General features: G+C 38.2%; 1 long non-coding RNA gene and 1 other non-coding gene across 2 annotated transcripts; one reads left to right on the plus strand and one right to left on the minus strand.

The window, feature by feature from the left end:
- The first annotated feature begins 472 nt into the window (after nt 1-472).
- LOC130960197 (uncharacterized) lies at nt 473-6117 on the plus strand. The gene is made up of 3 exons (XR_009079032.1): nt 473-1006; nt 1092-1243; nt 4050-6117. It is a non-coding gene; the product is annotated as an uncharacterized LOC130960197 (long non-coding RNA).
- A 1122-nt stretch (nt 6118-7239) lies between these two features.
- Nucleotides 7240-7347, minus strand: LOC130963964 (small nucleolar RNA R71). The gene has a single exon (XR_009080078.1). It is a non-coding gene; the product is annotated as a small nucleolar RNA R71 (small nucleolar RNA).
- Between the last annotated feature and the right edge of the window lie 4996 nt (nt 7348-12343).

A 12343-nucleotide genomic window follows, 5' to 3' on the forward strand; every position in this document is an offset into this window, starting at 1 on the left:
CCTTATTGAGTTTAAACTTTATAATTTTAGAAATTATTTTATTAGAACTAATTAAATAGAATCGGAGATAGTTTTATTTTGAATCAATTAATATTTTAAAGTAATCTTATTATAATAAAATATTTTGTATAATTTTAGTAATAGAAAAATAATAAAAGGTTATATCATTTAATTTGAATAATTAGTATTAAGTTTAAACTATATTTTATAAAAATGTGATTAATATGCTTATTTTATAATTTAAATTATAAATAATTAATTCCACTTAGCAATATGTTGATAAATGATGCTCTTAAATATTTTAAGAGAGTATATTTGATTTTAAAAGTACTCTTCCTTCCAATTTTATCAAAATATCTATTCATATCTATCCATATTCTTTTATAAAATTTTAATTTTAATCTTAATATCACAAATTCCTATTTTATATACTAAATCCCTAAATCTACAATCAGAAAGGGAAAGAAAGGGAACGGGGAGCTCGAGGGGGAAAACAGAAAGGGAAAAGAAAGGAAGGGGAAAGAGGGAAGGCAGGGGAAAAACGGAGAACAGGGAGAAAGAGTGATGGAACAGAGTAAGAAGAGAGGAAGGAGGATCGCTATTGTCTCTGGAAGGTTGTCACTGACGTCGAACAGAACAGGGGAGAGGAGCGCGAATTGGAAGAGGAAAGGGAGCTCTGTTGTGGGCTCGTTGCCAGGAAAAGAAGAGGCGATGTTGGTGGGGATCGCCGCTGGTGTCGTCGCCGTGACTGGGGTTCGTGGTCGCTACTGCTGTTGGTGACGGACTAGGTCGCGTCCTAGCTGCCGGAGCCGCCATCACCGTGGCTTTGTTACTTTGGGTCAACCATGTCTCTGCCTTTGATGTACCTTGTCGTGCCATATCCGTTGGAGCTGCCGTGGTTGGAGCTTGCTATCAGAGAAAACAATTTGCTGCCACCATCTTTCAATCTGGCCAGCATCATCCTCTTTGTTCCAGTCCCAATGCCAATTTTCTGTTTCTTAAACCTGTAACCTTTTCTCCCTTACTCTTCTATCATTTTGTTCATCCGTTATACTCTGTCCTAATTATAGTAGCATATGGCTTTGTTCTAGTTGTCAGTTTATCTCCTGAGAAATCACAATTGGTGTTGAGGTCGTTGATGTTGCTGCTGTTATGCTGTAGCTAGCTGCAAGAGTTTTACTGCTGCGGGTTAGAAATTGATGGTTGCTGCATCCCAAAATTCTGTGGATTTCGATAAATCGAGGTAGGGGGTTTAAAATGATTTTAATTTAGGAATGCCAACAAGGTTTACTGAATAACTGCAAATAGTATTAATAGCTGAGTAATTAATTGATTATATGAATGTTGGATTGTGATTGCAATTGTGCTTGGTGCTGTGATAGAATTGATTGTAATTAGGTATGGTAGATGATTGAATTATTGATTGTTGGTTGTTGAAATGGTTGTTTGGTATATTGCTATGGCTATGAAAGTGACTTGAGATTAGTAGAGGATTGTGGTTTCGACTGATTATGTATAAATGGTTGAGACTAAGATAATCATTTGATATATTTGATACTGGATTGAGAATTGTTGAAGAATTAGGGCCTAAAAGACTGAACTATTATTAAGAATCTGGTTTTCAAAATAGAAAGGTTACTTTGACGACGGCCTAGTAATTTGCTAGTGATCGAAGTGGTATGAGAGTAAAATCTGAGTAAACTTCAATAAGTGTAGTTGTTAGGATTTAAATTTGAAGGTTTCGTATTAACTGAAGATTTAGTTATGATTTTTCAAAGTTAAGCCTTAAAAACTGAATTTCTGCATTACCTTTAAGTGAAAACAGTAACTTTGAAAGACTGTAACTAAGTCTGTGATGATCGGAATTGCGTTGAACCAAGTCCTGGTTAAACTTGGGAATAACTTGGACTGAATTGGAGAGTTTGAGACCTTTTCATTAAACATAAGATTTATGGTGAATTTTTGAATAATGGTTGTGGGATCTGATTTTTACTGCAGAATTTTTGGAACAGTGGTAACTTGTTAGCTCTGCTATGAATGTTCTGAATTGAATTTTGAAGCGAAACCAATTTTAAATGAAATTTTATTCTTACTATTTTAATGCCGTAAAATTTCAGAACAATTGGACTGGTAGTTTTAAAGATATGAATTTTTGAAAGATGACGCATTATGCAGAAAAAACCAGATTCTGTTTTCTTAAATCAGTAACTTTGAGAATTTATAACTTTTGATCCTGGATAGATATTGAGATGCAACCAATTGGAGGTGAAAATTAAGTATGTTTAGCATATGTAACTTAAATTTCAGGGCTATCCATATTTTAATGAATAAGTTATGGGACTTGGAAGAAGATAAGTTCATTAACTTTTAAAGCAGAATTCTGCAGAACATTAGTCAGCTTCTAAGTTATATAACTTCTTCATTAAAAGTGATATTGACCTGAAATCAATTGGAAAAGAAACCTGGATGAGTGAAGTTGAACTGTATTAATTTTTAAAGTCATTGGATTTAACTTGGATTTTATATTGAATTTTGAATGTCACATGCTGCTGCTGTTTTTCTGGTTTTTCGCACTGCAGAGCAGTCTCGGTTTTTCCTTTATTCCTAAGGCTAGAGAAACCAGAAAATTATGATCTTTAGTTTGTTAGAAAGCTTATTTTAAGACGAACGCCTGGACATAAAGTTTGCGCAATTCCGAGTTTATTTGCTATATTAAAAACAGAAAAGAAGATAGAGTGTTGAGGATGTCCTAGTGACAGTTATGAGTTTATAAAACTAAAGATGAACCTTAGTGCTATACGGCTGATTCAATGTGGAATTTTGCTTGATTCTGAGTTGATGTGATGCTGGAAAGATTGAAAAGAGTAAAGTGAATTGTTTGGTTTGAACCCGTAAGGGTGGTTAAGTCCTATTTTCAGGGGAGATTATGTCCGAATTTTTATAAAAGTATAAGGACTTAATCAAAATAAATATTTAAGGCTTATTTAATGATAGAAACTTCAATGATTCTTTTAAGAAGAGATTATTTGGTATATGAGATCGTTGAGTATTCAGAGAAAGTAAAGAGATATAGAGAAAAGAGAAACCAGAACAGAGAAAAGAGAAACCAGAACAGAGAAAAGAGAAACCAGAACAAAGTAAAGAGAAATAAAGAGAAGAGTAATATAATAAAGAGATATTTATATCTATATTTTAGTTGCTTGATGCAACCCAGAGCTATATATATATATATATTAGTTGCTTGATGCAACCCAGAGCTATATTTAATATATACTAGTTGCTTAATGCAACCCAGAGTTTCTGTAGGGAAACTAAGTTACCTACAGCCATTTTCCGCTTCCCCAGAGCAGAGCAGAGTATATATATATTTTCCTGCAGTAAGCAGAGGCTGTCTCAAATGAGCGGCTATTATCATATGCGCATTTATTTAGGAACGGAAAATCGTATTCGGAAAATCGGGATTACTCGTGACCGGATAAATGTCGGGATTGCGGGCAGCCAACCGACACATGAGCTCATGGCCTGCACTAGGACTAGACATTCATCATATGCATCTATGTGACATTGTTTGGGTGTGGATATTGTAATTGGCTTGCCTAAATGAATAATCCTGTGTAACTGCTAATTGCTATACTTGATATAAATGCTCTTGATTGTGTTTGAACCCCATTACCTGTGTTTGTAACTGATTGCTTGGAATGTAGTGATTGGATGTTGATTGAGTTGTTTGGGCCTGAGGCCGTGACTGGTATGCTTGAGGTCTAGTTTTGTATAAAGTATCAAACTGGTTCAGCATAGACTTAATGAACCTATGCTTGGAACAGGTTGGTCATTCATACAGTCTAGGAAACTTTTAAGAGTTTTATAAAGAAAATATGGGTCTGGCATTTTGAATAATTAACTAATACTTTTAAAGAAGGTTAATTTTCTTTTAGATGTCTCTGAATGTAATTAACTATTTGCGCTTTATTCTTTACTTTCACGGCATTCTCGACCTCTACTGAGAACATGTGGTTTGGTTCTCACCCCCAAATTTTCCACCCTTTCAGTGACACAGGTTTGAAGACGCAATTTGAAGCTGCGAGCGATTAGTAGGTTTTCTTTATGGTTTTAATTGCTTTCATAGAGTCCCCTCGCTCTTGTCCTTTGAAGTTTTATTTTATTAGAGGGGTAGGTATTGTATTTTGGTTTATATGACTTCCTATGTATAAGAATTACTAATAATAATACCTCTGTGATTGTTATTACTATTTGCAATGTTTATCCTTGATGCATGTCTTTAATGAATAAAAACAAAATTTTCTAGCATTTCCTTAAAACTAAAACGCGAAATCGATACAAAGGCTCAGTAATTAAGTAGTTAATATTAGAAAAGGTCACGTAACGTTCTTTCTAGTAGAAATACCCTGACTTAAGCAAGGTATTTTGCTGGAAGGGATGTTACAAGGTCTAACCTTGTCTGTGGTATTCTGAGTAGGATTCAATGATTGAATGACTGTGACGTGCTTCAAACTCCTGAGGGCGGGGCGTTAGTGACAGACGCAAAAGAATCACTGGATTCTATTCCGGCCTGATTGAGAACCGACAGATGAATTTCGCTATGCTGTGACAGAGCATATGCAATCGCTTTCAATGAGAGGATGGGAGGTAGCCACTGACAATGGTGAAACCCTACACGAGCTTGCCATGGAAAGGAGTAAGAAGGATTGGATGAAGACAGTAGGAAAGCAGAGAGACGGAAGGGAAGGCATCTTCATGCGCTTATCTGAAGTTCCTACCAATGAATTACATAAGTATCTCTATCTTTATCTTTTATGTTATTTTCGTTCATCACCATACCCATTTGAGTCTGCCTGACTGAGATTTACAAGATGACCATAGCTTGCTTCATACCACCAATCTCCGTGGGATCGACCCTTACTCGCGTAAGGTTTATTACTTGGACGACCCAGTGCACTTGCTGGTTAGTTGTGCGAAGTTGTGTTTATGCCATGGTATTGAGCACCAAGTCTTTGGAGCAATTACTAGGGATTGTTTGTGTTTTGAAAAGTAGTGATCACAATTTCGTGCACCAAGTTTTTGGCGCCGTTGCCGGGGATTGTTCTTGAGTATGGACAACTGACGGTTCATCTTGTTGCTTAGATTAGGCATTTATTTTTTTTTCGAAGTTCTTGAAGATGAATTCTAGAGTTTCATGATGATTTGTTGAAATCTGGTTGGCTGTGAAGCCATGTCTAATTTCATTGGACCGAGGTTTCAACTTATCATCACAAGAGCTTGTTGATTTTTTATCAATCTTGCTTTTGGAGCAGTGATCTGCTAAGGCTTGGCTGGCCTTTGGCCATGTCTAGTGTTTTGGACCGAAGCTTTCTTTGAAAGCTTGGCTGGCTGTGAAGCCATGTCTAATTCCTGGACCGGAGTCTTAGACTAGCATTGCACTGATTCCTGGAATTCTCATTAAGAATTTTGATATCTTTTTCCACTTAATTTTCGAAAATCACAAAAAAAAAAAATTCACAAAAACCATAAAAACCAAAAATATTTGATGTTTCTTGCTTGAGTCTAGTGTCTCATCCTAAGTTTGGTGTCAATTGCATGCATTCATTCATGTGTCTTAAAGATCTTCAAGTAATTCTTGATGATTTCTTACTCTGATCTTTGAATTCTTTTGACTTGAGTGTTTATGTGTCTCATATAGTGTCAATAGTATACAAACTGCTAAGTTTGGTGTCTTGCATGCATTGTTATTTGATTCTTGTTGCATTTTGATTATTAAAAATCCAAAAATATTTTTTTATTTGTGTCTTTTCAAGTCAATAATACAGAGAATTGAAGATTCAGAACATACTGCAGAGAAATTATACAGAAAAAGCTGGGCATTCAAAAATGCCCAGTGAAGAAGGCAGACTGGCGTTTAAACGCCAGCCAGGGTACCTGGTTGGGCGTTTAACGCCCAAAAAGGGTGCATTTTGGGCGTTAAACGCCCAGAATGGATACCATTCTGGGCGTTTAACGCCAGGATGGTGCTAGGGGGAAGATTTTGTTTTCAAAATCAATTTTTTTTCAAGTTTTCAAAGTTTTTCAAAATCAAATCTTTTTCAAATCATATCTTTTCAATCAAATGTTTTCAAAATTAATTTCTTTCCTTTTTCAAAGATACTTACTAACAATTAATGATTTGATTGAACATTTTTTGCCTTTTCTGTTGAGGAAGGTTTCATGTTTGAATCATATCTTTTCTTGTTAGGCAAGTCATTAATTTTTAAAATCAAATTTTTTTTAATTGTTTTCAAATCATATCTTTTCAATCACATCTTTTTAAAACCAATCATATATTCTTAACCACATCTTTTTCAAAATAGTTTTCAATCAAATCTTTTTGATTTCTAATTTAAAAATCTTTTTCAAAAATCACTTGATTTCTTTTCCACTTTTATTTTCGAAAATCAATTAGTGTTTTTCAAAAATGTTTTCAAAATATTTTAATTAATTTTCGAAAAATTACTTCCCTCCTTCTCACATCCTTCTATTTATGGAGTACCACTCCTTCTCAATGCACAATTCGAACCTTATCTAATTAAAGTTCGAATTCTTCTTCTCCTTCTTCTTTCTATTTCTCTTTTTCTCTGATACCTCAAGGAATCTCTATACTGTGACATAGAGGATTCCACATTTTCTTGTTCTCTTCTCTTTCATATGAGCAGGAGCAGAGACAAAGGCATTCTTGTTGAAGCTGACCCTGAACCTGAAAGGACCTTGAAGAGAAAGCTAAGAGAAGCCAAAGCACAACTCTCTTTAGAGGACCTGACCGAATTCTTCAAAGTAGAAGAAGACATGGCAGCCGAAAACAACAATAATGCAAACATTGCAAGGAAGATGCTGGGTGACTTTACTGCACCCACTCCTGATTTTTATGAGAGAAGCATCTCTATCCCTGCCATTGGAGCAAACAACTTTGAGCTTAAGCCTCAATTAGTTTCTCTAATGCAACAGAATTGCAAGTTCCATGGACTTCCAATGGAAGATCCTCATCAGTTCTTAGCTGAATTCTTGCAAATCTGTGACACAGTCAAGACTAATGGGGTTGACCCTGAGGTCTATAGACTGATGCTATTCCCTTTTGCTGTAAGAGACAGAGCTAGGATATGGTTGGACTCTCAACCTAAAGAAAGCCTGGACTCTTGGGAAAAGCTAGTCAATGCCTTCTTGGCAAAGTTCTTTCCACCTCAAAGATGGAGCAAGCTTAGAGTGGAGGTCCAAACTTTCAGACAGAAGGATGGAGAATCCCTCTATGAAGCTTGGGAAAGATACAAACAATTAATCAGAAAATGTCCTTCTGACATGCTTTCTGAATGGAGCATCATAGGTATTTTCTATGATGGTCTCTCTGAACTATCTAAGATGTCTTTGGATAGCTCTGCTGGAGGATCTCTTCATCTGAAGAAGACGCCTACAGAGGCTCAAGAGCTAATTGAGATGGTTGCAAATAACCAATTCATGTACACTTCTGAAAGGAATCCTGTGAACAATGGAACTAGTCAGAAGAAAGGAGTTCTTGAGATTGACACTCTGAACGCCATTTTGGCTCAGAATAAAATATTGACTCAACAAGTCAATTTGATTTCTCAAAGTCTGTCTGGAATGCAAAATGCACCAAGCAGTACTAAGGAGGCTTCATCTGAGGAAGAAGCTTATGATCCTGAGAACCCCTCAATGGAAGAGGTGAATTACCTAGGAGAACCCTATGGAAACACCTATAATTCTTCATGGAGAAATCACCCAAATCTCTCATGGAAGAGTCAAGAGAGACCTCAACAAGGTTTCAGTAATAATGGTGGAAGAAACAGGTTTAACAATGGCAAATCTTTTCCATTATCTTCTCAGCAACAGACAGAGAATCCTAAGCAGAATACCTCTGACTTGGCAACCATGGTCTCTGATCTAATCAAAACCACTCAAAGTTTCATGAATGAAACAAGATCCTCCATTAGAAATTTGGAGGCACAAGTGGGACAGCTGAGCAAGAAAGTTACTGAACTCCCTCCAAGTACTCTCCCAAGCAACACAGAAGAAAATCCAAAAGGAGAGTGCAAAGCCATAAACATGGCCGAATTTGGAGAGGATGGAGAGGAAGTGGACGCCACTGAGGAAGGCCTCAATGGGCGTGCACCAACTTCCAATGAGTTACCCAATGAGGAACCATGGGAATCTGAGGCTCAAAATGAGACCATAGAGATTCCATTGGACTTACTTCTGCCCTTCATGAGCTCTGATGAGTATTCTTCCTCTGAAGAGGATGAGTATGTCACTGAAGAGCAAGTTGCTAAATACCTTGGAGCAATCATGAAGCTAAATGACAAGTTATTTGGAAATGAGACTTGGGAGAATGAACCTCCTTTGCTCACCAAAGAACTGGATGACTTGTCTAGGCAGAAATTACCTCAAAAGAGACAAGATCCTGGAAAATTTTCCATACCTTGTACCATAGGCACCATGACCTTCAAGAAGGCTTTGTGTGACTTAGGGTCAAGTGTAAACCTCATGCCTCTCTCAGTAATGGAGAAGCTAGGGATCTTTGAGGTACAAGCTGCAAAAATCTCACTAGAGTTGGCAGACAACTCAAGAAAACAAGCTTATGGACTTGTAGAGAATGTTTTGGTTAAGATTGAAGACCATTACATCCCTACTGATTTCATAGTCCTAGAGACTGGGAAGTGCATGGATGAAACCATCATCCTTGGCAGACCCTTCCTAGCCACAGCAAAGGCTGTAATTGATGTTGATGGAGGTAAACTGATCATTCAAGTGAATGGAGAATCCTTTGTGTTTAAGGCTCAAGGATACCCCTCTGTCACCATAGAGATGAAGCATGAAGAGCTTCTCTCAAATCAGAGTCAAGAAGAGCCCCCACAGTCAAACTCTAAGTTTGGTGTTGGAAGGCCACAACCAAACTCTAAGTTTGGTGTTGAACCCCCACATTCAAACTCTAAGTTTGGTGTTGGGAGGTTCCAACATTGCTCTGAGTATCTGTAAGGCTCCATGAGAGCCCTCTGTCAAGCTACTGACATTAAAGAAGCGCTTGTTGGGAGGCAACCCAATGGTTATAATTTATATAGTTTCTTTTGTTATTTTATGTTTTTTGTAGGTTGATGATCATAAGAAGTCACAAAATCAATTGAAAAAGCAAAAAGCAAAATGAAAAACAGGAAGAAAAACAGCACACCCTGGAGGAAGATGTTGCTGGCGTTCAAACGCCAGTAAACCTAGCAGTTGGGCGTTTAACGCCCAGTCTGGCACCATTCTGGGCGTTTAACGCCAGAAAGGGGCACCAGACTGGCGTTAAACGCCAGAAAAGGGCAAGAACCTGGCGTTAAACGCCAGGAATGGGCACCAGCCCGGCGTTTAACGCCAGAAATGGCTCAAAACATGATTTTGAGCAACATTTGGTGCAGGGATGACTTTTTCTTGACACCACAGGATCTGTGGACCCCACAGGATCCCCACCAACCCCACCACCACTCTCTCTCTTCTTCCCCCATTCACCAATCACCTCAATACCCCTTCACCTATCACCCCTTCACCTATCAAATCCCATCTTTCTCTTTACCACTCACATCCATCCTTCATAAAACCCCACCAACCTCACCCTTCAAATTCAAACCACTTTCCCTCCCAAACCCACCCAATATGGCCGAACCCCATCTCCCCTCTCTCCTATAAATACCCTTCTTCACTCCTTCATTTTCACACAACCAAAACACCACTTCTCCCCCTCCTTGGCCGAATACACTAAGCCATTCCCTCCTTCTTCATTTCTTCTTCTCCTCCACTCTTCTTTCTTCTTTTGCTCGAGGACGAGCAAACCTTTAAGTTTGGTGTGGTAAAAGCGTTGCTTCTTCGTTTTTCCATAACCATTTATGGCATCCAAGGCCGGAGAAACCTCTAGAAAGAGGAAAGGGAAGGCAAAAGCTTCCACCTCCGAGTCATGGGAGATGGATAGGTTCATCTCAAGGGTGCATCAAGACCACTTCTATGAAGTTGTGGCCTTGAAGAAGGTGATCCCCGAGGTCCCCTTTTCACTCAAAAAGGGTGAATATCCGGAGATCCGCCATGAGATCCAAAGAAGAGGTTGGGAAGTACTTACCAACCCCATTCAACAAGTTGGAATCTTGATGGTTCAAGAGTTCTATGCCAATGCATGGATCACCAAGAACCATGATCAAAGTGTGAACCCGGATCCAAAGAATTATCTTACTATGGTTCGGGGGAAATACTTGGATTTTAGTCCGGAAAGTGTGAGGGTGGCGTTCAACTTGCCTATGATGCAAGGAGATGAACATCCTTACACAAGAAGGGTCAACTTTGATCAAAGGTTGGACCAAGTCCTCACAATCATATGTGAAGAGGGCGCACAATGGAAGAGAGATTCAAGAGGCAAGCCGGTTCAATTGAGAAGGCATGACCTCAAACCCGTGGCTAGAGGATGGTTGGAGTTTATCCAACGCTCAATCATTCCCGCTAGCAACCGGTCCGAAGTTACTTTAGACCGGGCCATCATGATCCATAGCATCATGATTGGAGAAGATGTGGAAGTTCATGAGGTTATAGCCCAAGAACTCTACAAGGTGGCGGATAAGTCCTCTACCTTAGCAAGGTTAGCCTTTTCTCACCTCATTTGTCACCTCTGTTATTCAGTTGGAGTTGACATAGAGGGAGACATCACCATTGATGAGGATAAGCCCGTTACCAAGAAAAGGATGGAGCACACAAGAGACCCCTCTCATCATGAGATCCCTGAGATACCTCAAGGGATGCACTTTCCTCCACAAGACTATTGGGAGCAACTAAACACCTCCCTAGGAGAATTAAGTTCCAACATGGGACAACTAAGGGTGGAGCATCAAGAACACTCCATTCTCCTCCATGAAATTAGAGAAGATCAAAGAATCATGAGAGAGGAGCAACAAAGGCAAGGAAGAGACATTGAGGAGCTCAAGCACTCCATAGGACCTTCAAGAGGAAGGAAGAGCCGCCATCACTAAGGTGGACCCGTTCCTTGATTTTCTTGTTCTTTATTCTTCTGTTTTTCGAATTTTTGTGCTTTATGTTTGTCCATGTTTGTGTCTTGTGATCATTAGTGTCTTAGTGTCTATGCCTTAAAGTTATGAATGTCCTATGAATCCATCACCTTTCTTAAGAATTGTTCTTAATTGAAAAAGAAAAAGAATTGCATGAATTTTGAATTTTATAACAGTTTAATTATTTTTATGTGGTGGCAACACTTTTGTTCTCTGAATGTATGCTTGAACAGTGCATATGTCTTTTGAATTTGTGGTTCATGAATATTGGCTCTTGAAAGAATGATGAAAAAGGAGACATGTTACTGAGGATCTGAAAAATCATAAAAATGATTCTTGAAGCAAGAAAAAGCAGTGAATACAAACAAAAAAGAAAAAAAGGGGAAGCAAGCGAAAAAAAAACCGAAAAAAATATAGAAAAAGAGAGAAAAAAGAAAAAAAAAGAGTTGTGATCCAAGGCAATAAGAGTGTGCTTAAGAACCCTGGACACCTCTAGTTGGGGACTTTAGCAAAGCTGAGTCACAATCTGAAAAGGTTCACCCAATTATGTGTCTGTGGCATGTATGTATCCGGTGGTAATACTGGAAGACAGAGTGCTTTGGGCCACGGCCAAGACTCAACAAGTAGCTGTGTTCAAGAATCATCATACTTAACTAGGAGAATCAATAACACTATCTGGATTCTGAGTTCCTAAAGAAGCCAATCATTCTGAATTTCAAAGGATAGAGTGAGATGCCAAAACTGTTCAGAGGCAAAAAGCTAAAAGCCCCGCTCATCTAATTAATACTGATCTTCATAGATGTTTTTGGAGTTCATTGCATATTCTCTTCTTTTTATCTTATTTGATCTTCAGTTGCTTGGGGACAAGCAACAATTTAAGTTTGGTGTTGTGATGAGCGGATAATTTGTATGCTTTTTGGCATTATTTTTAGTATGTTTTTAGTATGATCTAGTTAGTTTTTAGTATATTTTTATTAGTTTTTAATTAAAATTCACTTTTCTGGACTTTACTATGAGTTTGTGTGTTTTTCTGTGATTTCAGGTATTTTCTGGCTGAAATTGAGGGACCTGAGCAAAAATCTGATTCAGAGACTGAAAAGGACTGCAGATGCTGTTGGATTCTGACCTCCCTGCACTCGAAGTGGATTTTCTGGAGCTACAGAAGCCCAATTGGCGCGCTCTCAACGGCGTTGGAAAGTAGACATCCTGGACTTTCCAGCAATATATGATAGTCCATACTTTGCCCAAGATTTGATGGCCCAAAC

The sequence above is a fragment of the Arachis stenosperma genome, chromosome 2, assembly GCF_014773155.1.
Source record: "Arachis stenosperma cultivar V10309 chromosome 2, arast.V10309.gnm1.PFL2, whole genome shotgun sequence".
Classification (NCBI taxonomy): Eukaryota; Viridiplantae; Streptophyta; class Magnoliopsida; order Fabales; family Fabaceae; genus Arachis; species Arachis stenosperma.